A 5594-nucleotide genomic window follows, 5' to 3' on the forward strand; every position below is an offset into this window, starting at 1 on the left:
CTACTTTACCAGTGTGAGAATCTGTTAGTCTAGGACATGGGAGTGTGGATACTCTCTCCTCAGCCCGAACTGGCTCCTACTTTACCAGTGTGAGAATCTGTTAGTCTAGGACATGGGAGTGTTGGATACTCTCCTCAGCCTGAACTGGCTCCTACTTTACCAGTGTGAGAATCTGTTAGTCGAGGACATGGGAGTGTTGGATACTCTCTCCTCAGCCTGAACTGGCTCCTACTTTACCAGTGTGAGAATCTGTTAGTCGAGGACATGGGAGTGTGGATACTCTATCCTCAGCCTGAACTGGCCTCTACTTTACCAGTGTGAGAATCTGTTAGTCTAGGACATGGGAGTGTGGATACTCTCTCCTCAGCCTGAACTGGCTCCTACTTTACCAGTGTGAGAATCTGTTAGTCTAGGACATGGGAGTGTGGATACTCTCTCCTCAGCCTGAACTGGCTCCTACTTTACCAGTGTGAGAATCTGTTAGTCTAGGACATGGGAGTATTGGATACTCTCCTCAGCCTGAACTGGCTCCTACTTTACCAGTGTGAGAATCTGTTAGTCTAGGACATGGGAGTATGGATACTCTCTCCTCAGCCCTGAACTGCCTCCTACTTTACCAGTGTGAGAATCTGTTAGTCTAGGACATGGGAGTGTTGGATACTCTCTCCCCTCAGCCTGAACTGGCCTCTACTTTACCAGTGTGAGAATCTGTTAGTCTAGGACACTCTCTCCTCAGCCTGAACTGGCTCCTACTTTACCAGTGTGAGAATCTGTTAGTCGAGGACATGGGAGTGTGGATACTCTCTCTCAACCTGAACTGGCTCCTACTTTACCAGTGTGAGAATCTGTTAGTCTAGGACATGGGAGTGTTGATACTCTCTCCTCCCAGCCTGATCTGGCTCCTACTTTACCAGTGTGAGAATCTGTTAGTCTAGGACATGGGGTATGATACTCTCTATCGCCTGAACTGGCTCCAACTTTACCAGTGTGAGAATCTGTTAGTCTAGAACATGGGAGTATTAGATACTCTCTCCTCAGCCTGAACTGGCTCCTACTTTACCAGTGTGAGAATCTGTTAGTCTAGGACATGGGAGTGTTGGATACTCTCCTCGGCCTGAACTGGCTCCTACTTTACCAGTGTGAGAATCTGTTAGTCTAGGACATGGGAGTGTTGGATACTCTCTCCTCAGCCTGAACAGCTCCTACTTTACAGTGTGAGAATCTGTTAGTCTAGGACATGGGAGTGTTGGATACTCTCTCCTCAGCCTGACTGGCTCCCTACTTTACCAGTGTGAGAATCATTAGTCTAGGACATGGGAAATTCATTGATACTCTCTCCTCAGCCTGAACTGGCTCCTACTTTACCAGTGTGAGAATCTGTTAGTCTAGGACATGGGAGTGTTGGATACTCTCTCCTCAGCCTGAACTGGCTCCTACTTTACCAGTGTGAGAATCTGTTAGTCTAGGACATGGGAGTGTGGATACTCTCTCCTCAGCCTGAACTGGCTCCGCTTGCACTGCCCAATAGCCTGCTTTTATGAGGCATGACTGGTATGTTCCTTCAGGAGGGTGGGCACGTGTGATTGCGAGGCATAGTTCCTGAGTTCGAGCCTCGGTGTTACGCTGAATTAGGAGGAAGTGGTACTCGCTAAGCAAGCAGCGTAACATCCATTACATTAGCATGTGTGAGCGTTCGTGGTGACGGGACGAGGACATTGGCTTTGTAGAGAGGCTATTGAGCTGTTTGTGTGGGATTATCAGTGTCTAAACCTCCTATCACACAGCTCCTGATAGATATCCCTGGGTATTATAACACAGTCCCTGATAGACATCCCTGGGTAATATAACACAGTCCCTGATAGACATCCCTGGGTAATATAACACAGTCCGTGATAGACATCCCTGGGTATTATAACACAGTCCCTGATAGACATCCCTGGGTAATATAACACAGTCCCTGATAGACATCCCTGGGTATTATAACACAGTCCCTGATAGATATCCCTGGGTAATATAACACAGTCCCTGATAGACATCCCTGGGTAATATAACACAGTCCCTGATAGACATCCCTGGGTATTATAACACTGTCCCTGATAGATATCCCTAGGTAATATAACACAGTCCCTGATAGACATCCCTGGGTAATATAACACAGTCCCTGATAGACATCCCTGGGTATTATAACACTGTCCCTGATAGATATCCCTGGGTAATATAACACAGTCCCTGATAGACATCCCTGGGTAATATAACACAGTCCCTGATAGACATCCCTGGGTAATATAACACAGTCCCTGATAGATATCCCTGGGTATTATAACACAGTCCCTGATAGACATCCCTGGGTATTATAACACTGTCCCTGATAGATATCCCTGGGTAATATAACACAGTCCCTGATAGACATCCCTGGGTATTATAACACAGCTCCTGATAGACATCCCTGGGTATTATAACACAGTCCCTGATAGACATCCCTGGGTAATATAACACAGTCCCTGATAGACATCCCTGGGTATTATAACACAGTCCCTTATAGACATCCCTGGGTATTATAACACAGTCCCTTATAGACATCCCTGGGTATTATAACACAGTCCCTGATAGACATCCCTGGGTATTATAACACAGTCCCTGATTGATATCCCTGGGTATTATAACACAGTCCCTGATTGATATCCCTGGGTATTATAACACAGTCCCTGATAGATATCCCTGGGTATTATAACACAGTCCCTGATAGATATCCCTGGGGAATATAACACAGTCCCTGATAGACATCCCTGGGTATTAAAACACAGTCCCTGATAGACATCCCTGGGTATTATAACACAGTCCCTGATAGACATCCCTGGGTATTATAACACAGTCCCTGATAGACATCCCTGGGTAATATAACACAATCCCTGATAGACATCCCTGGGTAATATAACACAGTCCCTGATAGACATCCCTGGGTATTATAACACAGTCCCTGATAGACATCCCTGTATATTATAACACAGTCCCTTATAGACATCCCTGGATATTATAACACAGTCCCTGATAGACATCCCTGGGTATTATAACACAGTCCCTGATAGACAACCCTGGGTAATATAACACATTCAGCCATAATCTTGCCATTGGGAATCTCTACTCAATGGACGCAACACAATACTCTGTTGATCCCACTTTAACAGGCACCATAATCGCCACAGCCTCAAAGAGCAGAGTATCCACAAAAAATAGTCAAAGACTCCAGCCACTCTAGTCATAGACTGTTCTCTCTGCTACCGCACTGCAAGTGGTACCGGAGAGCCAAGTCTAGCTCCAAGAGGCTCCTAAATAGTTCCTATGTCAAGCTATTCAACTCCTGAACAGCTAATAAATTGGCTACCCAGACTCTTTGCGTTGGCCCCCCCCCAAAAAAAAAATGTTAGAAGAATAACAAAACCATTTGTAATTCTTATCTCTTACTTTTATTTTTAATTTGACATTTTGAAAGTATTTTCTGAAAAACTGCACTGTTGGTTAAGGACTTGTAAGTAAGCATTTCACTGTAAGGTGACCTGTTGTATTCGGTGCATGTGACAAATACAATTTGATGTGATACACTGAGCACTGAAAACCACACGATGCACAGCATGACTGTCTCAAGATCACGCCACCTCAGCTGTACAGCACAAACACAACATCCCAACTTCACACAACCAGCACCACAGGGGAGCCAGTCGTCACAAGAACACAACTCCACATCCTGGTCTCTGAATCATAAGAACACAACTCCAGATCCTGGTCTCTGAATCACACAAGAACACAACTCCACACCACAATCTCATCATGACAGCAGGATAAAGAGGACACAAGGAGAGAGATGTAAAGCTCCAATGTCTTTGTTATTTAAGTGATCTTGTTTTGATGAGATGTGTCATGATTTATGCCGGGGAAATAGCACACACACACACACACACACACACACACACACACACACACACACACACACACACACACACACACACACACACACACACACACACACACACACACACACACACACACACACACACACACACACACACACACACACACACACACACACACACACACACACACACACACACACACACACACACACACACACACACACACACAGTCATGTAGTCATCCCCCTGTGATTGTCAGGTTTACAGAAACAGCTTGAGCGATGCCAAGGAGAGTCTTCATTTCTGTCAGGTTTACAGAAACAGCCTGAGCGATGCCAAGGAGAGTCTTCATCTCTGTCAGGTTTACAGAAACAGCCTGAGCGATGCCAAGGAGAGTCTTCATCTCTGTCAGGTTTACAGAAACAGCCTGAGCGATGCCAAGGAGAGTCTGTCATCTCTGTCAGGTTTACCGAAACAGCCTGAGCGATGCCAAGGAGAGTCTGTCATCTCTGTCAGGTTTACAGAAACAGCCTGAGCAATGTCAAGGAGAGTCTGTCATCTCTGTCAGGTTTATAGAAACAGCCTGAGCGATGCCAATAAGAGTCTTCATCTCTGTCAGGTTTACAGAAACAGCCTGAGCGATGCCAATGAGAGTCTGTCATCTCTGTCGGTTTACAGAAACAGCGTGAGCGATGCCAATAAGAGTCTTCATCTCTGTCAGGTTTACAGAAACAGCCTGAGCGATGCCAAGGAGGTTCTGTCATCTCTGTCAGGTTTACAGAAACAGCCTGAGCGATGCCAAGGAGGTTCTGTCATCTCTGTCAGGTTTACAGAAACAGCCTGAGCGATGCCAAGGAGAGTCTGTCATCTCTGTCGGTTTACAGAAACAGCCTGAGCGATGCCAAGGAGAGTCTGTCATCTCTGTCAGGTTTACAGAAACAGCCTGAGCGATGCCAAGGAGAGTCTGTCATCTCTGTCATGTTTACAGAAACAGCCTGAGCGATGCCAAGGAGAGTCTGTCATCTCTGTCATGTTTACAGAAACAGCCTGAGCGATGCCAAGGAGAGTCTGTCATCTCTGTCAGGTTTACAGAAACAGCCTGAGCGATGCCAAGGAGAGTCTGTCATCTCTGTCATGTTTACAGAAACAGCCTGAGCGATGCCAAGGAGAGTCTGTCATCTCTGTCATGTTTACAGAAACAGCCTGAGCGATGCCAAGGAGAGTCTGTCATCTCTGTCAGGTTTACAGAAACAGCCTGAGCGATGTCAAGGAGATTCTTCATCTCTGTCGGTTTACAGAAACAGCCTGAGCGATGCCAAGGAGATTCTTCATCTCTGTCGGTTTACAGAAACAGCCTGAGCGATGCCAAGGAGATTCTTCATCTCTGTCGGTTTACAGAAACAGCCTGAGCGATGTCAAGGAGTCTGTCATCTCTGTCGGTTTACAGAAACAGCCTGAGCGATGTCAAGGAGTCTGTCATCTCTGTCAGGTTTACAGAAACAGCCTGAGCGATGCCAATAAGAGTCTTCATCTCTGTCAGGTTTACAGAAACAGCCTGAGCGATGCCAAGGAGATTCTTCATCTCTGTCGGTTTACAGAAACAGCCTGAGCGATGCCAAGGAGAGTCTTCATCTCTGAATTACCATCCACCTCATTCCTATCCCCCAAAAATATAGACCTGACTGC

Source organism: Oncorhynchus masou, chromosome 2 (assembly GCF_036934945.1).
Source record: "Oncorhynchus masou masou isolate Uvic2021 chromosome 2, UVic_Omas_1.1, whole genome shotgun sequence".
Lineage (NCBI taxonomy): Eukaryota > Metazoa > Chordata > Actinopteri > Salmoniformes > Salmonidae > Oncorhynchus > Oncorhynchus masou.